This window comes from Balaenoptera acutorostrata, chromosome 2, assembly GCF_949987535.1.
Source record: "Balaenoptera acutorostrata chromosome 2, mBalAcu1.1, whole genome shotgun sequence".
Taxonomy (NCBI): domain Eukaryota; kingdom Metazoa; phylum Chordata; class Mammalia; order Artiodactyla; family Balaenopteridae; genus Balaenoptera; species Balaenoptera acutorostrata.
In genome coordinates, this window is record NC_080065.1 from 73,775,393 (window position 1) to 73,797,917 (window position 22,525).

The window sequence follows — 22,525 nt, forward strand, 5'->3', positions numbered from 1 at the left end:
TACAACAATATAAATAATGGTCATCAAGAGAGGTCAAATGTTCAAATATAATTTTGACCTTGGAGTGCAAAGTAATTTAATGATGTTACCTTCCAAAATTTTTAAAGCTTGCAAGACTTTGGTACAATGTTCCTCCAAATGTATGTTCTTACAGAGAAAATATATATGTATTCTTACGACATATGCATTTATGTAGGTGTGTGGGTATATATGTAATATTTAATGTATTTATATATATATACACACATATGGAGACAGAGAGAGAGAAAAGAGAGAGAGAACCAATTTGTACCCCTGCTAGCAATGTATAAACTGAATTCTGAATTTCGTAGAACCACTGCAAGCATTGGGGGCATAAATTTTTTCCCCTTGCTTACATGACTGGGCAAAAAATAAAGGAAGGTATCTAACTCTTAATTTATATTTATGTGGTTATCGGATAGATTGATGATTTCCCCCATATATTTATAGACTACAGTTGATATTTAACTTAAATTGATTATACAGCAGACCAACAAGAAAAGATATGAAAAATGAAATACAAGAGTTTTTTATAAAGTATGATTGAAATTGCAATTAAAATTACTGAAGCCTGTTAGCCTTGTCCATAAAGAAAATAAAAACTATCGCTATCCATGAATCAGTCTGGGGGATAATAAAAGGAAAATCATTTTCAAAGCAACTGGCTAAAACCAAGTTTTTCCTGGTTACTTGGGCAACTTGAACTGCTTTGCTCCTAAAATCCATTTTGTTATCATATTAGGACTGAGGAAATTTTTTCCTTTTTCTATCAAGTGTTACTAAGAGAGAAAAAAATTAAGGGTTCATACAAAGAAACAATGACTTAAGTGTTTTTTTTAAAGAAAGCAATAAAAAACTTTGGTTTTATTGATTACAGATTATTAAAGAAGAGAAAATATGAAAACTTCTGCAGAGATTTGTAAGTTATTTAAACATAATCTTTAGTTCAATGTCATGATCAGTTTAGGAAAATAGATGAAAATGGGAAAAACGGGAGTGGAAACACGGAATAAAAAGAAGACAGAAGGAAAAAAGAGAGACTGATTGGCAAGAAAAAGAAGGATAGCCACAGAACAAGAGATACACAAGTAAACAAAGAGCCATAAGGTAAGGAAAGAAGAAAGACAGGTATGTGGTTAAAGACCCTGAGGGAGGTGCTAATTTAAGGAAAAGAAAGCCACTTTGCTCACACTTTGGAGTGTGTGGGGACCTGGACCTCTGATTCTGAGCTTTTGGGATCACTGCTTTCAAACGCTGACTCGGGCAGAAACCAATGAACTGATGAACACGCTAAACGTCAGATCGGAACTGGGTCTCCATCACTGACCTTGAACGGTTGGGAGAAAGAAGAGCGCAGTCCCTGAAATAGCATCAAATTCAACTTGGGTTTACTATGGAAGATCCAGCCTAAACAATTTCCTAAGGACTGTGGTCAACCCACCCCACACAGTTATCTGCACAAGTAGCTCCTGGACACGTGTTGTCTAATTTCAGGAGAAATTACTTTTCCGTCAGATTGAAACAACAGTGAAGCCCAGCATCGTTTGCTCTTTTTATTTCTGATTACTTTTTACACTACCTATGTTCTTACATGAGTTTTCCATGGGAAGCCACCGGGGAGGCCTCATCTCCACTGCACTGGTACGGTGTGCCATTCTTGGCAGGGAACTGTGGGTGTTGCTGAAGCTACATAGCTGAAAAGGCTAAGCCAGGCCTCCAATTCTTTGGCTTATTACAGTGCTATTTCAGCCCCATCCTCTTCCTCCCACTCAAATTCTGTACCCTAGCATGTGTTTGGATATGCTGTATCCTCCAGCTCTTCACACTGAATATACTCTTAGAAACCACGAGCGCAACTTGCAGATGAGTCATTCTCTCTGGAAGCCTCAGCTCCGTGGTGGACAGCTCATAAATTGGAATAGATGCAGTTGGGCAGGGGGAGTAGAGACAACAGGCGCTGGTTCGTCGTGTTCTGCAAAGAAAGCCAGGAGGGTGGAGGTGGGTGGTTTCAGAGCAAATTGAAGCAAATTCTCATATCACACTTTAAAGAGAAGTTGGCTGGTTAAAGAGCCTAATACTCTAAAGATAATGCTCAAAAGGTTAGAATTTGTGTTTATCACTTGTTTTGGGGTCAAGCACTTTTTATTTTTTCTTCTTCTTCCTTTTTTTTTTTTTTGTTATCCTTTGACCACTGCTCAGAGCATAATTTGTTTCCAGTCTTTTTGTTCTATGAGTGAAAAGGTCAACGCCCTTTGACATGGCATGAGCTGTTCAGTGCACCAGGGGAAACATCACCAGCAGTGCTGGGCTTAAAACAACTTCAGGGCAGCCAGTCAAACACAGGAAGTGTTGTTCAAACCCCCAGAGAATACTGGCTTTGTTTATTAGCCAACTTACATCTTGTTGAATTGCTAAGTGCCTCTAACTTGAATGAGCAGATATATCAGAGACTCCAAACCCATATGAGGTATTTGTAGGCATGATATAACAACATCACTCTCCTAAAGTGTCCCCTACAGGAATCTAAATACAGAGTGGCTATTTTCTTAAATGGGAAAAGTTCCATCTCAGGTCCCCATAGTCCAATACATGCTAAATGATTCTGCAAATGAACAAACACTACTTTGATGAGACAGTAAATTTAGTGGGAGAAATAATCAACCAGAAATGCAGAAAAAAAAATGTGGGTTTCTTTTATAAACAGTCTAATCAGGAAATGAATTACACATTCAATCTTATACTCACAAGATTTTTTTTTATTAATTTAGCCCAGGAAACACTGACCTGTTCAACATTTTTATTTACATAGTATGTGTAAATCTCTAAGTGTTCAATGATTTATTAACTGTTACTTTACAGGTACAAGATAATATTTTAACTCAATTCCACAGATTAACTGAGAAAGAAAGGTTAAATGTTTTGCCTAAGGTCACTCAACAAATCTAAACCAGAGACACATTTAGCTCCTTGAACTACTGACTTTCTTTCTTATATTTTAAATCAGTGAATTATTTTGCTTCTAAATGTACCAAAAGAGATTCAAGGCTCCACGGAAAAATCACATTATGCAGCAGTCCTCCGTTTGGAAATAGAAGAAATTTGGTTAAAACGCACACCAACCTTTTTCTATAGTATCGAAGGCAATATTAAAGAGGAAAAAATGTAGCCCAAAGAAGAAAACGTCCTAAGTAGGTGCTAAATGGCTTGGCCATGCAAAGAGCCAACTCTTCCCTTTCAGACCAAGAATCAAGACACTTGGGCTCTAGTCCCAGCTCTGCTCTGCCATATACTTAGCTGGATGGTCCTTAATCTCTCTGAGTCTCTTTTCCTCATCTGTAAAATGGATACAAAAAGACTTGCTGGGACTTCCCTGGTGGCACAGTGGTTAAGAATCTGCCTGTCAATGCAGGGGACACGGGTTCGAGCCCTTGTCCAGGAAGATCCCACATGCCGCGGAGCAACTAAGCCCGTGCACCACAACTACTGAGCTTGCGCTCTAGAGCTCATGAGCCACAACTATTGAGCCAGCATGCCACAACTACTGAAGCTCACGTGCCTAGAGCCCATGTTCTGCAACAAGAGAAGCCACCACAATGAGAAGCCCGCGCACCGCAACCAAGAGGAGCCCCCACTCGCCACAACTAGAGAAAGCCCGCACGCAGAAATGAAGACCCAACGCAGCCAAAAATAAATAAATAAAATTTATTAAAAAAAAAAAAAAAAAGACCTTCCTTCCCCTGAGGAAAGTCATGAGTTTCAAATAAAAGTATGGACATGAAAGAGTAATTTAAGAATATTGTAAGTTGTCAAGTGCTATGCAAATTCCATTAGTGATTGTGGTAGTAGTACTATTGTGTTAGAAAGGAAATGACAGGAAGCCCATGAATAAAATAGATGTCATAAATTACGCCACCAGCCTCACTGAAAATCCAATGAAAATCATGGACTCACTTCAACCAAATTCACAGTCAGAAATATACCCCAAATTTTAACTATAATTTTCAAGAGGTTTATAGATCATCTGAATCACATGTGTTCATAGACCTCACATTAAGAACACTTGTTGTAGAGGAAGACGAGAAATAACAGATTATCTGGAAAGCAAGGTGGCATGGGAATCAAATAGCAAAGTAGACATATTAATGACCTCAACAATCTCGTGGTGTAAAGCTGTAAGAAGATGGTTTAGGGTCATTTCCCGGTGAGATGTTGGGCCATCTTTTATAGTGGAATTGCAGGTTGGTACTTTTGCTTATAATAGTGAACATATGTGAGGGTGCACACACACACACACACACACACACACACACACACATCCTTCCACTTTATAAGAAGTCACCTTGGAACATCCTGTTCATCCTAGTGTTAACTTTCTGTACTTTGAGATTTACTGGGTTTTTGTAGCCCACATAAAATTTCTAACTGTCTGTTCTATTATATAATGCAAGACTTAGTTATATTCTTTTCAGCACTCACCCCTGCAAAATTCTCAACTGGGAAAAAAAATATGAAGCTCAAAGAGGGAGTTGGAGAGGTGGAATTAATAAGTAAGGCCAGACACCTCTGACTCCACTATGTTTCCCTGAGTGTTAGAAATAGCAATCTATTTTAGGAATCATAAATTTACTCTATTATATGCAATTCTGACGAGGGAACTTTCTTTTGAGTACAAGCTATGAGAACTTCAGCCAAACCTCTTGGGAATCTATAATACGATGTTTTATATGATGCTTAGAACTGTTCAAAGATAACAAACATGTTATTCTACTAATCTGGAAAAACAACAGATCATTTGGCATGTACTATAAAATATTTTATGGAAAGCAAATACATTATATAACCTTATGACCTCAGTAAGGTTGATAATCTGCGTGACTATTTCATTTGATATTTAATGTCTGCTCTGAAAATTCAGTTCATCATTGTTTTACTCTATCACATAAGGCTTTCAACATAAAATTTAAGATGTAGTAATAATAACAATTTTCTGTAACATACAATATTTATATGTCTTTAGATAAGCATCTTTTGAATGAAGCAAGTCTCACTTCTTTATTCACAAGTATTGCAGGGAATATTAGCTAGCAATTTCAAAAGTATTTTTCTGGAAACATTAGTAAATATTTTCCTAAACTTTAGCACTAAAATAATCCAAGTTCATTTGAAACAGCATCATTTGAGTACAATTATAAATATACATGTTTGCAATATTTATATGGGATGGGAGTAAAGTAATGTTTTTTGAGGGCACTGATTTGCACTGATTACTTCTGGATGGCAAGTTACACAATCAATATCATAATGTTGGTATTAATTTGTACCTATATTGTCAGAACAGAAAACAAGAAGGTAGTTGTTTCAGCAACAACCTCAGTTATTACATACTCATTTGGAGCAATCTAGAGAAAGGATGTGTTGTTCCGAGAATCTCCAATCATAACCTAAGGTGTGGGGCAAGTAATGAGGACAATTATATTGCATCCATACAACTATGGTATAAGATCTGACTCCATCCTATTTAGTCAATTGATTTGTTCATCCATCTAGCTATTTATTCATTCTCTTAATCCACAAGACACTGTGCAAGGCTCTGGCAATATGGAGATGAATCAGACATGGCTCCTCAAAGAACTTGAGGTTATTATGAGAGGAAGGCACTAAACGTTAGGATAGGTTGAATAATAACTTTTAATAATAATTGCTCTTGATAGAAAGGGTACATGTTCACTCTACCTAGGGGAAGGAAAAATGAGAAGAAAGTGTTGAAAAAAGCAGGGTATGAAGCACACCTTGAAGGATATGTAAGTATTCTCTATATGAGACAATTAATGTTTTCCATTTTTAAGCCATTTTTCATTGGATATTCTGTTACTTGCAGCCCAAAATCTCCTGATGCAGGTTTTAAGTAGTTCTACTATAAAATTACTCTTTTTATAGGTCAAAACCAGTCCAAAATCAGCAATCTCATATATTTCAACATTAGAGCTAATGTGAGGAGATCGGGGTTTTAAGCAAGGGATTAACATGGTCATGATTTACAGTTTAGAATGCTCATATTAACAGCAGAAAATAGGATGGATTTATGGGGATCTGAAACAGTAAGCAAGGAGGTCAGTTAAAAGACTATTATCATAGCGGAGTTGAGTGCTAATGGGGTACTAAATTAAGGCAAGAGCTCTAAGGATGACATGGTGTGAGAGTACAGGTAAAAGAGATAGTAAAGAGATAGAATTAACAGGTTTGGTAATTTAATGGAATTAAGATGTAAGAGAGAAAGGGATACCCCTCTAGGAAGATTTTCTGGCTCAAGTAGATAATTAAACTGTTTAGTGTAATTGATTCTAACTCTGTTCTCACTTCTGTACCTTGACTCGGGATGCCTATTGGTCCTGGCCCTTTTGCCTTAATGAAAACCCCTCCATCTGCTTTCAGTCCTCCTACTGCGCTAGTATCTTCTTGCAGTGACTTGTTTTTTGGGACCTATTGTTTATACCACACGTTTTGATGCTCAAAAGCACAGGACTCTGCTCTGTTGTTATCTGGGGACACGAGGCATGCACAATGATGAGCCTCCCCTGATGGAAGTGCAAGCTCTTTGCCAACAGGGACAGGACCCTGACTTCTACTTCTTGATTGTCTTTGTCGTAACACCTGACATATACGTATGCACAAAGAAAACAAAATCGACTTCAATTATGGCCCATCAGATGCTTCCTTATGGTAAAGTGTAGGGAATTTTAAAGAAATGTTGGCTAATCATAGGAAGAGGTGACAGCTGTAACATCTCAGCCTAAGCTGCCTAGTCCCTTCTGCTCCCAAGTTACAAAACCCTGCTCCATGCCTCATGGGGTATCAGACATCTGCCTTACCTCCACAATCCTTATGCCCCACCTATTTGGAAGATAAATAAGGAAATTTAAAGGATCTGACATGCCTTATAATTCTGAGCTTTATTATTTGTATTAATAAATCTAAGAGTGGGAATGGTTGCTAAATAATTTAAATTTTAAGGATACTTGCAAGTAACAAATTATTTTGCTTTTAGACAACTCAAGAAAACAAAAATAGGATCAAAATTTACCTGACTTTGAATATTATTGTTATATAGTTACCTAGAATTGAGCATACATACTTTACCAATATATTATTTTCTTCTCAGGTTTATTATATAAGAAAAATTCTTTCAAAAGATAAGAAGAAAATGGTATCATTCAACAGAATCAAGAATTGAATGTGCATTCCATTTTTTTGTTGCAGATAGCTTGCCATAATTATAGAAGCTATAACAGTTAAATATTAACTTTTGATGCTTTTATACAGATAATGTAGATTCTTCTTTGTGCTTATTTAGGAAAAAGACAAATCTATGACCCTAAAGATTATTCTACAGTTCTCTTTATGTCTATTCATATAATTTTGCCATTTTGATGTAATCTATCTATATTGCATATGAAACTGCAAAATTTGAAAGATGAAAATGATCTATTCAAATTATCTGCTATCACACAAACAGGTTAATAACAGTAATTAAAAGAATAATTATGCAACTACATGCCACTCAAAGGAGTCATTTAAATTATGCAAATCAAGCATAAGGTCATGTAATGCTAAGAGAAAAGAGCTAAAATATGCAAAATAGTGTACTCTCTGTTGGTGGTTCCAGTATTAGAAATATTCATATCACAAGCATATAGTGTGCATTTCATTTTTGAACCTTTGTACCATAAAACTGAATTAATTCTTCTTACCTTAGGTACTCTGAAATTTGAGTAGTACAAAGTTTTATAGATCAGCTGATTTCATCCATGAGAAGACTGTTTGTTTCTTATTTGAGTACTTTATTTTTAAGACATTGATTTTTTTTCTTGCTATAGAAACATATCACATTATAAAAAAAAAGATTTGGTAAACAAACAAAAGTATAAAATGTAAAATAAAAACCACCTGTAATGTTATCATTTTGAAATAAGCACGATCTCATTTTGGGTGCATTTCCTTTCCTTCTTTTTTAAGTGCATTTTCTTTTTGGTCATAATGGGTATCAGTTGTGTTCTTGACTGTGTCACATTTGCTTTTGTATTTCATTTAATATTATATCATGTACGTTTCCCCAGATGACTCGAAACCTGAATTCTTAATTGGAGGGATGAAATTTTTTACACATGTATGCAATATTTAACTATTTCATTACTTTTATATTCTTTTCATTGCCTGCTTTTCTATTACAAATCAAGCTATGATAAGCATATATTAAATTGGATGAGAATTACTGATTTTTTATTTTACTAGATTGCTGAAAGTAGATTAGGAAATTGTGGTTATGGCTATGGGTAGAATTAGATTTAGATTTGGGATTAGCGATATGGTAGACATGAACTTTTAAGTTTCTAAATGTATGTTAACAAATTTGTTGACAGAACATTTGGATCAGTTTGCTCACCTACAAGCAATCCAGAACACTATAAAGCTCCTAGTAATAATGAAAATAATTCATTTTATTAGTATGTCTTTAATTTTTTTCCATATGTTTCTAAGCCCTTTGTTTTTCTTTCTTGATTACATGGCTGTACATAACCTTTATTCATTTTTCCACTTGACTGTTATTTTTAAATAATTTGCAAGAACTCTTTACTTTTGTCATATTTGTTGCAAATATTTTCCCAGTTCTTTTAATTTATATTTTGACATACATATTTTATTTACATATGGTCAAATTACTAAATATTTACTTTTACAGTTTTCCCATTGCTTTTATGCTTAAAAATCCCTTGACATTTTAAGAATTTTTTCCTAGGTCCAAATGAAAATTAGTGATAAATTAAATTTATCAGTAATGATAAATAATATAATGATTTGATTTTCTCCCCAAAGAGCCCATTTTTCTAACATTTGTTGAATTATATTTCTGTCCTATTTGTTTATTTTTATGTTAGTTTACATATTAGCATTTGTTTTAAGATTATCTAGTCTCTTCCACTGATCTGTGTTGATTCTTATGTACATATTACACACTTTTAATTATTTTTATTCTGTACTATGTTTTACTATTTGGGAAAGCAGGCAAGCCCCCACCACTTCTGTTTTTCATATTTCATTAATCTTTCAGATGAACTTACCTGAAGAATTTCAGAATTTATTCCAAAGATAAAAATTTATTCTTTTAAAAGTCATTTCATTATTTGAGTGCTTCAAAAACACCTCTTATATTTGCCCCTCACACAAGGGAAAGGAAATATTATAAAGCACCTCCTATCTGTCTTCCAAGTACTTGCTAAACACCTTCACATACATTATAGTTCACTTCATCCTCATTCTGTGAAGATAGGATTAATTATTCTAATTTACACATAAGAAATCTAAGACTTTGAGAATTTATGTTTTACCCAGTATTTCAGTAAAAATGCAGGTAGAATTACTCCACACTTAATGCTCCTTTCATAATATCACATATATTTGTCCCTTACTTAAAAAATGAAACCCTCAAGTTTGTAGACTATCATTTTATTTAAAATGCATATATCAAATTTTATGTAACTTTATGTAATTAACGTGCATCTTTTTTTAAATTTGCCTGATGATATATTATGAAGAGAAATGTGCCAGAAAAGAAGACATGGAATCTCTAAAGGCAATCATATAAACTATGGTTTACTCTCAGATCACAGTGGAGCTCCAGGTAGGTCACTTGATTTGAATTTACTTATGGGCAAATAATATATGTTTCTAGTCTTCTCAAAGTTAATGATAATCAAAGACCTACATGTATTTTTCATTATTTTAGTATGTGCATAGAATACACTAGAACAAAATTACTATATTGATATTCAAGAATTAAATGTGTGCGAAACATTGCAGTCTAATAGGAAAATCTCATTCTTTCAATTCTTTCCAAGTCAAATCCTATTCTAGAAATCCATTTCTAATTTAATCTTTCAGTAATCCCATTCCTGTACCTTACACTTCAGTTAAAATAAATTATTAGATAGTTCTCATATACCAAGATTAATCAGGATTCTTTGGTTGCAAGTGACAGAAACTTAAGAAAGCTAAAGCAAGAAAGGAAATGGTTTGTTCACGTAACTAAGTATAGAGATATCTGGATTCCAGCACGATTTGATCTAGATGTTTAAAAAATATTATTATAAATTTCTCTCTCTACATATCTTTCTAGAAGCCTCTAAGTTGGATAACTGAAGCATCAGATAATGAGAAGAGTCTGAGATTTTACCCTGCTTGTATGCTAATGAGTTAACCTACGTCTGTTACATGATACTAAAAGAAGACCTGAGACTCCTGAACCGGAGCCAAAGGGCTTAATTACTCATGACACAGCCAGCAGCACAAATATCAGCATATTTCCATGAATCCCCTTATCCCTAGATCCCACAGGGGTGACACAGACAAGCCCAGGTAGGTGCCTGCACAGACAGTACGTTGTGCAGCAGGACAGGAATCTTGAGCTTAGGAAACCTGAATATAGTGGGCACTAAGCATTCCTTTCCTTTGCTCTGGATCTCTAGCTCTCTCTTTTCAAGGCTGTTTACTAAGCAAACATATTTTAAAATATAGTGGAACAAAGTAAAATTATAGTGGAATAAAATAATATGGAAAAAAGAGTAATCAGTACTTTGTCCACAAGACATGCAGAAATGTGAGAGACACGTGGAGAATTCTCCCAGAATGAAGCTTTCTCCATCAGGTGGCAAACAAGCCCACCAGTTATATTCTACTACCTGAGCAATCTCAGCAGAAAGAGGAAGTATGCTTTTTCTCAAAAGTCCTAGATAACATGCCTATCCCCGGACCACTGTTAACTCTGACTGGCCGGGCCTGACTACCGTGGTCCTCTTTGGAGCAGAGTGACCTGATCAATCTCCCGTACCTCCCCCATAAGTTTAGAGTTGGTGAGAAGTGGCTGCTCAAAGAAATATTAGGGCAGTGTTACCAGAGAAGGAGGGCGCATTGATGTAAAGCAGACAAAATGCAGACAAATTCTTTATCATTTAGCCTTTTCCCTCTATGTCCCTTGGCTCTCAGTCCTCTGTTTTTTGTCCTCTCTTCCTCTTTCACCTCTGTGGGTCCATATCTGAGACATCTTAAAAAGCCATGCTCAAGGGCACACTCCAGCATGAAGAAGAAAATGTTCCCTTCCCAGCTAGAGGATTCTCTAGATCCACTCAGCATTTTGTCTTCCTTAATTATAGCACTTTTTACTTCCTATGCGTTGCATTACAGTAAAGTGTTTAGATGTTTTAACCTACCCAACTAGACGGGGATTTCCTTCTGATCAAGGTCGTGTCTCTACCTCTTGGCGTCTCCTATGGGTCAAAGCATATTGCAGGTGCTTAATATATATGTACTGAATAAAGGAAAGGATATTAGATGAATTTCAATCGCTTAGATCTCTTAACTAACAATGATGGAACAATTACCAGGCCAGGAGTCCAGAGACTTCGCTGCTCTTCTATTTTTACCACACACTGGTTAGCCACCTTAGCAAATCTGTTAACCTCTCTGAGGCTCAATCCTCTCATTTGTAAAAAGGTGAAACTGTGTGCTATTCCTCAGATGGTTATTGAGATAATCACATGACAAAATGCATATAAAATCACTTTAGAAATGTAAACCACTCTAATAATTAATGAATTCCATTTTCAAATAACAAGTGAACCATTTCTGTTATATGAATTCAATGTGTTCAATATTAGCAGAATAGTTATTATACAAAAGTAAGTAGATATAATTTGAAGGATGCTTGCAAAAATTCTGTCTGTACCAAAATATATTGCTTGGTACTTCTAATTCCTCCATCACATTTTAATTTCTCTGATTTAATTTTAAGAATAATTACCTCCAAAAATTCCCATAAAAGTTTAAAATTTTGATAGAGTTAGTACACTAAACCATTATTGCTGATAAAACTTTACCTTTTTTTGGCTGAGAGGCAAAGGGATATACACCGGTAAGTTTCGAAAGGAAGAGGGACAAAATTAGAAAGCAAAACCATGAGATGAGTTCGTCTAGAAGACAATCGGAGGAGAAGCACATTGCCACAAAGGAAAAAAGCTCTTAAAGAGAGACAGAGATGTCTCTCTTTTTTTTAAATCCCTAAGTTTTTTTTAAAATCCCTAATTCATAGCTTTGCCTTGGACTGGTCTTGTCAAACAGACCGGTTTTCTGTACATCTATTTTTTTTTTAATTCACAATTTTCTTTTTCAAATTTGAACAGGAAAACAAGACTAGAACAAAATAATCCATTCGTTCAAAGATTTTTCTCCCTTTAGAGGAGGAATTCCGTAGTTTTTTTGAAGTTTCATTTCTGCTATATTAACCAATAGTTAGAAAAGCAGATATTTTCCTAGATTTTCTTCCTAGAAGTTTTGGATGCCTCCTCAGTTTTGAATAGAATTTACAAATACTCAAGTGTTGAAAATTACCCCTACCAAAGCTATGTGGTTCTCCCAACTGTCAAGGAAATCAGTTTATCTCCATAAAATGCCTTCCTGATTAACAATGAGCAAATGCCCTATGAGCAAAATCATGACAATGTGATACAGAAATGTTTGCAGTTCATGGAAAAAAGGCCAGAAGAACAAAGTTACAAAAATAAAAAGACACAGAAGCTAATACAGAAAGCCCAAAGCGACTACATTTTTTCCCCAGAGAGTTGGGAACTGCATGGAAACGGTTCCAAACTATTTCCTCAGAAATAAGCAGAAATGAAAAATGTGAGGCCGGACTGTATTTCTAAAGTCTACAAGGCATTCCAGGCGTTCCGTTGAGGTTCATGATCCCCAGCAACAAAAGCTCTAATAGGGATCAAGAAGAATTCAAACTGGTAGTTTGGCAGAAAGAATCCACCTGCAACATAAGGTCATTACATCCTGCTTCTTCATTACAGTGATCTCCTAAACCGGGGAATTAACACTTTATCAGGGAGGTGAATGAGGCAGTACTTACTCAGCTGTTTACTTGGGAGAGACTACAGTGACCAAAAAGACTGTAAATAAATCATCAGAGCTCTGATTTCAGAGAACATTACAGAGAACATTACAGGAATATACCCCAAGGCTCAAAATTAATGAGTAGTACCTTCCTTTCATTCAACAGATGGGGCACACCTCTGTATCAATCAAACTGCAACTTTCAGCCCCCTTCCCTGCTTGCCAAGGTTATAAGGAAAACCTTGATGGATTCTTTGAAGGCTTTGTGGGGTTTTTTTGACTTTTCAAAATTCTCATCTAAATGTTCCTTAACAAAATGCTGCAATGTGAAAAGAGTATCCTGGGTGCTTTTAAAAAGTTCTCATATGTTGTTTGTATCCCTGCAAAGTTTTAAATATCCTTATAGTAATCCTTCAAGGAAAAGTAACTGCTTAATGCTATGTACAGGTGGATGAAATGTAGGGATCTAGGTTAGTCATTGAAAATAGTCATGCTTAGATTTTGGAGTGAAGCATCTTCTGTCTGTTGAGGTTCTGGAAGTGGCAATTTTCAGTTGTTCTGTTAGCTCTTCCAGACCTCTGCAAGCAGATGAAGTCTAGAGGACATATCACTCACATTATCTTAATATGTGACACTGGCTAGTTCCTGTTATACTTATTCAAACATGAAGAACTATTGGCAGTTAAAATTATATTTTAAAAGTATATTTAAATATGTATATGTTTACATATACACAAATTCTAGACAGTGTTGTTTTAATGCATACATGAGAAATAATCAAAATAACAAAGCAGCAAACAAAAAATCAAGCCTAGATAGAATGCATCCTAATCTGATCATCTGCAGAGGAATTTTTCCCAGCATCAGAAATAAAACTCTTATGGTACATTCTATATTGGGAATTTGTGCCAAGAGGACACACATATCCAGAGCCTAAATCATAAAAATGCCTTACATTGAATTAAGAGGAAAATGCAACAGTTGACCTGAAGACAATACAGGCTTTTAATCAATGACAAAAACCATTAAAATGTTCAACAGAAAAAAAACTCAGGTAGATAGACACGCACGCGCGCGCACACACACAAACACACACAAGTTACTAAGAGAGCTCTATCTCCAAGGACTATAGCAAAAGCACTGTGAAAGGTTTAAATGGAGAATAACACTCCTGAGAACACAAATGAGAAGCAATAGCCACTCTAAGTTGGAAACAACAACAAAGAAGTAGGAACCATTCAAGAGATTTCTTTAGTTTCCCCAATTAAACAGGAAAAATACATACATCTACTGACATTTCTTTTACAAATCACAGGATTGTTACTTTTTGTATTAAATTTGTAAAATGGCATTAAAATTTATAAATTACAAATTCACTCACTGTATTAATAAGTTGTGTTATTTCCAAGAAAATAAGTAAGAATTTTTAAAGATTACTACCATAGGGAAAAGGAAAATAAGTTCTCTGGAGAAAAGTAGAATTGCTATGCCTGTGGTACCCACCAAAGCCTGTTACACAAGGTAATAAAAGAATCCCATTCACTGTGTTACAGGAGACAACTAAGAACTAAGGGATTTGAAGGCTTTAAAGATGATGTGAAATATATAGGAAAAGAATATTTGTGGTGGCCAAATTTTGCAGCATTTTAAAGAAAGCCACCAAAACTAGGCTATAATATGTACATTTATGAATATAACAGCATTACCACCTAAAGGAATGACAGCAATTTGTAGAAGATGCCAACAGTAGTTTGTAGGTTTAAAATATCTTCTGATTCCCCAGAACCATAGAGCTATTGAATATTCAGAGAATGGAGCAAAAACAGATCTTCATAGACCTACATGGGTCATACCCAGAAGCTGCAAAAAAAAAAAAGACTTTGCAAGGAACTGTGAGGTGGTCCCAAAATCCAAGTTCCATCAGCAAGCAAATGGCCCAGTCAGAAGCTGAACCAAACTTAAAATATGAAGATCCCACCCCACTCCACTAAGCATTGCTCATATCTTCCTCAACGCTGTCCTCCAAAACAGGAAACATAATTCCTCCAGAGGGGAGAAGCCTGTTGTTTTCTATCAAAAGAGAGGCACATTTATCCAAATTTCTCTTCAATTCTATCCAATTTGTGAGTCAGCCACAGTGGATAGATTATGGCAGGTCATTGGAGTCCTCTAAAGCAGTTGTTTAGAGAGTTTGAGTTCATGAAAATCACACAGAAAAGGCAACCCTTGTTTACTGTTGGTGGGAATGTAAATTGGTGCAGCCATTGTGGAAGACAATATGAAGGTGTCTCAAAAATCTAAAAATAAAACTACCATATGACCCAATTCCACTCCTGGGTATATATCTGAAAAACATGAAAACACATTCAGAAAGATACATGCACCCCAACGTTCATAACAGCATTATTTACAATTGCCAAGACATAGAAGTAACCTAAGTGTCCATCAACAGATGAATGGATAAAGAAAATGTGGCATATATATATATATATATATATATATATATCACAATGGAATTCTACCCAGCCAAAAAAAAGAATGAAATTTTTGCCATTTGCAGCAACATGGGTGGACTTGGAGGGCATTATGCTAAATGAAATGTCAGACAGAGAAAGACAAATACTGTATGATATCATTTATATGTGAAATCTAAAAAAATACAAGCTAGTGAATATAACAGAAAAGAAGCAGACTCACAGATATAAAGAACAAACTAGTGGTGACCAGTTTGTGGAGGAGGGGCAGTAGAGCAGTGGTGTATCAGATCATTTTACCAGGTAATATTATAACGAGAATTAAAATTTTTAAGTACATTATGAGCATTATAGAATCCAATTTTTTATAATATCAATATAAAAATATCATGATAGAAACTTAAGAACTCTGCTATAACCTAAAGAGATGCTACAACCCAAGTCGTCCTCTACCTAAAGCACCCTGTAAGAGATGGGCAGCTTCAAAAAACGATCTTGACATGGGCCCCTGTGGGTCTGCCGTGAACATTGCATTCCTGCCATGCATGTGCCTCCAAGAATTCTGTTACCTAAGAGAATGGAGGTGGATAATACAAACTGTAGAGAAAGAGGTAGGGATCTGGGTCCTCGTCCTGGCTCTTACTTTGCCAGAAACAAACTGTGTTTCTTTTAACAGATCACTTAATTTGGCAAGACCTCGGTAATAATAAGGAAACATATGTGAAGCTACTTAAAGAGTATCAAGTAATTTATTTGATATCTTTAGCTCTGATCTGACTAGGAAGACTGTGTTAATCGGATTAACACTTTTGAGAAAAGATACACAAGAAAAAATCAGAAGGGAAAATAATTTTTCTAAAATAAAAAAGACCTTTAAAGATATATGTAAAAAAGAAAGATTGAATAATATTATGGGCACAGTGTTTAAGGAATAAACATCCAAAAATGCATTGCTAAGGATACAAAATGTAAGTGACACACATTCCTTTAATTTTCTTCAAATTATCAAACAGAATATTATCCATAAAGATGCAGCCATCTGCGTTTCATCTTGAATAATCTTATTTATTCATTTACACCCTACTTTATTCCTGAAAAGATCCGACTTAGCTAAGTAATTGGTGTACATTTTTTTAAAATCTTAATGGTTTGAAAGACAACTGAACAATATTTAAAACTGAAAATTAAGAAAACATGAAATGTGTATGATATTCAAAATAGTATCTTAAAAGATAGTTCAGAAATAATTCTAAAATTTCCATTCTTAGAATAAATTAGTACCAAAATATATCCCCTGGGACTAATTAAGAAATGTTGTGTTCAGTTGTGCAGTACCATAGACAAAACTACCTTTTCTCTAACTGAGAGAAAAATAAGGGGTGGTCTAAAGCAGGCTTCCAGCATCTTAATAAAAACAACACTTTACGGATCCAGGAACTTCTTAAGCCCTGTAGATGCATTATCTCATTTCATCTTCTCAATAATCTTAAAAGGCAATTATCGTTATTATCCCCATTTTACAGATGAGGAATTTAAGAATTAGGGCAAGTACCTTGCCCCAAATCATACATGTTTGAAATGAGAAAGAGCTAAAATTAAACCCAACCTAATTTGTATTTACCCTTCTAATTACCTCATTTTCCTGCCTCCCATTCACTTGATGTTTTGAGAGAGCATTACGTCCTCCCCAAACATAGCTACAACTCTCTGTCCATGATTGGTCTGATCAGGTATTTTGCTTTTCACGATGCTCCAGCAAAATGAAGAAATTCCGCCACAAGCCTTTCTGGCTTCTTGTATCACCACCCCCTTTTCGCCACCCAATTCGCCAAGATCATTTCAGGAGGCACAGAGCACTGGTGCATAATGTGGGGTTTCCCAGAGCTGTCACAGTCAAGATGTGTGTAGAAATGTGGCTCTAGGACTCCACACCGGGGACAAGGTGGAGACAGGGGCAGGTTACTATAGCTCTTCCCTGAATGTGAAAAGGGGAACATTAAGCCTGCTACTGTGTTGCCTATTTCCTGAGATGTATTGCCATCAGTGAAGGAAAAGAAAATTATTTTCTCTAGGAAACCAAGTATATTACGTGTAAATCATTCATGTGCTGTTTAAAAGATTTGCATATTGATGAGCCCAAGACTTCTCATATTCCTTCCATTTCTACAATGTGTCTATGGTCATGGCTTAAAGCCCATCACACACACACACACAAAAGGCCATTTAGCAATATTTCACTGCTAATTCTAAACATGCATAAGTCATGGATCCTATGCAAGGTCATGTCCTATAACGGAGACCATACATTTGGGGATGAATTATCTAACCTAAATGGGTAAAAAAAGCAGCATGTTACCAGTGATGTCTTATCACCTTATAGAGCATCTTATCAAACTATATTCCCGTGAAAACTGTTTGCAAAGGAGAAATGTGTCATATACTCAATTAATCTGTTGGAGAGCTGGTCTTACAATTCCCTTTCTACCATATTCCAGCAATATTTGGCAGGAAAAAATAGAGTGTAATAAAGTAGCACCTTGGAGTGTATGAGCAGTGAGGACTGTGTGGAAATACATTGAGTACTCTTTGCCATAAGCCATGTCCCAGGGAATTTCCCACCATAATTCCAACAATTCCAAACTTGCCCCGTAAAGGAGTCAGCCAACTTGTTTCCCAGCCCAACTTCTCCCAATGCCAGAATTGAAGCGTGGCTGCCTTATACCCACTGGACCTCCGCCAGCAATGGCTCCAAGAGTATCCCATATTGCTTCCACCCGTGGTGTGAAATAACTTTAGTTTCTGCTTTTAAGTCAAGTGTATATGAGTCTACCAGGATGAAATTGGTTGAGTGGTTCATTCATTTACTAAACAAATATTTCCCAAGTGCCTGTGTCGTGGCAGGCACTGAACTAGATGCCAAGAACACAACAGTGAGTAAGACAAATCTGGTCCCACCGCTCATGGAATCCATATTATCAGGGGAGACAGAAAATTATACAAGTAATTACAGTGGAGACAGTCATAGACATACTTAACTTTGTCTCTGTTATCTATATTCATTCAGACCAGAAAAAAAAGAGAAAAAAGAAAAGGAAAAGGAAGAGTGGGCAGAGGGGAAAAGAGAGAGAGAAACGTAAAAAATTTAAACTCTACCCGCTATTATTCTCACTATGTCCTGAGGTAAACATGATCTAGGAAAGATGAAATCTCAGTTATCACCTGCCATACATAATGTGAACATCTCACCATGGGATAATCTGAGTGTTTTGAAGCTTTGACCACTAACACAAGACACTGCCTTCATCTTATCTGCTACTGAATTAATAGCAGCCTAGAAGACAAATGGGTTATGCTGGATTTATTAAAGACAGGATAAATGAATATATCCTCCAATGTGGTGCCTTCCCATAGAAGTTTTCAAAGGTAATTTTGACCTTGAGTAAATTCTGTTTACCAAAATGTGAAAGCTATGTCTCTACTCCATGATAATGTGGTATATGGTAGGAAAGAAAAGTTCTAGGCACTTATGTGGCCAAAATTTGTCCTGTTTGATTCACAGATCACCACATATACAAGTGAAGTGGAGTGGGCGATGGGAGGGTCATGTTTTCTGCCAAACACTGTGGAATTTATTCTCTTTTCTTTTAACTCTGCCTGTTGTGTACTGCTGATATCTTTACTGTGCAAAGCAATTTTGAAAAAGATCAAAGTATTTTACCGTTAGGACAAGATCTTTTCTCACCTGAGAGGATGCTGTGTTTAATCTCAGTGCAATTCTTCTTGATACCAATAAGATGGATCAAAAAAAACCAAAACAAAACAAAACACCCTTCATTTCTATTGGTAGATTCTCAGGATGAGAATCTGACTATTTCCTTTCAGTTTGTTTCTTCATTGGGCATTGCTAGCAAACCTGCTCAAATGAACTGGGTTTAAGGAAAGACTTTTCGGATGAACGTACCCCATGCAATAAAAGAGAATCAGAGTATAAAATGAAGGCAATTGCCTATATAATTCAAGGCAAAAGCTCACCTTTATCTCTATTACCTGGATACTTGAAGTGGAGGAAAGGCTGTAAATTATCTAAATAATTGCATTATTTCTTTAACTCGTTGCATCTTCATACTCAAAGTTTCTTATTTTCTTTTTGCAAATAGTTCAGTTTCTAAACTTCATTGAAATAAATAACAAAACCAAATGAAAGCATTTTCATTCAAAGACTTGATGACTCAGAGAAGTATACTGGTCCTATAGCAAGATGATAGCAGTTAACTTTTGCATTACTGTTGCATTACAATATTACTTAATTGATATTCAGAAACATGCAAGGCTATGCTACTTTCCCATAAACCGAAGTAGAAAATGTTGAAATGGAGAAGAACAACAAGAATGCATAAATAAAATATGAAAAATTTTGTCATGTTCTATTAGGGTTTTTCACGTTAGCATCCTATTATATTACTATTTGTTTTCACTAATATGATATGAAAATTGCTGAAATGATTGCATGGTCATATCTTATTAGGCAACTCAAATTCTAAAGTTATATGATTCTAATATAAGATGAAAGAAAATTGTTAAAATTATAAAAAGTTTCTAATATGATCTGAAGGCCCATCTGGAAAAAAAAAAGTTTAAGTTACTTTGGTATGATTTCTTGGAGACATTTTCTTTATAGGAACCAGGTGGTGACAAAGAAGGAGAAATTGGGCACAAGAATATCACTGCTGGACTGGATTCATAAATGGAAAATATTTCTCTCAGGTAGGCAATATGTTGCATGAATTTTTGCATGAATTTTTTTATCCATTCTAAACAATTATGAATATTGATTAGAAGAGCTTAGTTTTATTGTCATTGTTTTTCAATGCAGGAGGTAGCTGCAGTGATTTAGCTTTTGCCTTTTTTTTCTTTTTTTGGTAAGAAAAGCCACTATTAGGAATATGTTTCTTCATAATTTGCTTTCATCTGAGAGTTACTATTAATTGTTAAACAATAATTGCTAAACAATACAGTTTGATATATACTATGAGATAATAAATGGAGGGTCTTGCTTAAGTTAACAGTTTTTTAGCTCTTACTGAAAAACTGTTTTTTAATGTATTGTGCTTATTAAATGTGATAATGAATCATTCAGTAGTCTGCTTTATTAAATAATTGGGGGTTAAATCTAAACTTACTTTCAATCTGGGCATAAAGATGATACTTTGGGATCTCAGAAGTAATGTTTGTAATGTAACTTTGGAGTCAAAATAGACTTCTTTATCAAAACTTGTTTTTATGTTGCAGAAACCTGCCATAAGAAACAAGTTGAGAAATGAAAGAAATGTTGGAAGAATAGAAAAATTGATTGTAAAGGATTTTATTTACTCTTTTAAGAATACTGATTTCTAAGTTCTATAAGATTCCCTAAAATATTGTATTTAAATGAAGACTGCCATATTTTAATATTTATCTGTTTTCTTTCATGGGCAATGTTTTTTTAGCATCTTTATTGGAGTATAATTGCTTTACAATGGTGTGTTAGTTTCTGCTGTAAAACAAAGTGAATCAGCTGTACGTATACATATATCCCCATATACCCTCCCTCTTGGGCCTCTCTCCCACCCTCCATATCCCACCCCTCTAGGTGGTTACAAAGCACCAAGCTGATCTCCCTGTGCTATGTGGCTGCTTCCCACTAGCTATGTTTTACATTTGATAGTGTATATATGTCCCTGCCACTCTCTTACTTCGTCCCAGCTTACCCTTCCCCTCCCTGTGTCCTCAAGTCCATTCTCTATGTCTGCGTCTTTATTCCTGTCCTGCCCCTAGGTTCTTCAAAACCATCTTTTTTTTAAGATTCCATATATATGCATTAGCATATGGTATTTGTTTTTCTCTTTCTGACTTACTTCACTCTGTATGACAGACTCTAGGTCCATCCACCTCACTACAAATAACTCAATTTCGTTTCTTTTTATGGCTGAGTAATATTCCATTGTATATATGTGCCACATCTTCTTTATCCATTCATCTGTTGTTGGACACTTAGGTTGCTTCCATGTCCTGGCTATGTAAATAGAGCTTCAATGAACATTTTGGTACATGACTCTTTTTGAATTATGGTTTTCTTAGGGTATATGCCCCGTAGTGGGATTGCTGGGTCGTATGGTAGTTCTATTTTTAGTTTTGTAAGGAACCTCCATACTGTTCTCCATAGTGGCTGTATCAATTTACATTCCCACCAACAGTGCAAGAGGGTTCCCTTTTCTCCACACCCTCTCCAGCATTTATTGTTTGTAGATTTTTTGATGATGGCCATTCTGACTGGTGTGAGATGATATCTCATTGTAGTTTTGATTTGCATTTCTCTAATGATTAATGATGTTGAGCATCCTTTCATGTGTTTGTTGGCAATCTGTATATCTTCTTTGGAGAAATGTCTATTTAGGTCTTCTGCCCATTTTTGGATTGGATTGTTCATTTTTTTGATATTGAGCTGCATAAGCTGCTTGTATGTTTTAGAGATTAATCCTTTGTCAGTTGCTTCATTTGCAAATATTTTCTCCCATTCTGAGGGTTGTCTTTTTGTCTTGTTTATGGTTTCTTTTGCTGTGCAAAAGCTTTTAAGTTTCATTAGGTCCCATTTGTTTATTTTTGTTTTTATTTCCATTTCTCTAGGAGGTGGGCTGAAAAGAATCTTGACGTGATGTATGTCATAGAGTGTTCTATGTTTACCTCTGAGTTTTATAGTGTCTGGCCTTACATTTAGGTCTTTAATCCATTTTGAGTTTATTTTTGTGTATGGTGTTAGGGAGTGTTCTAATTTCATTCTTTTACATGTAGCTGTCCAGTTTTCCCAGCACCACTTACTGAAGAGGCTGTCTTTTCTCCATTGTATATTCTTGCCTCCTTTATCAAAGATAAGGTGATCATATGTGCACGGATTTATCTCTGAGCTTTCTATCCTGTTCCATTGATCTATATTTCTGTTTGTGTGCCAGTACCATACTGTCTTGATTACTGTAGCTTTGTAGTATAGTCTGAAGTCCAGGAGCCTGATTCCTCCAGTTCCGTTTTTCTTTTTCAAGATTGCTTTGGTT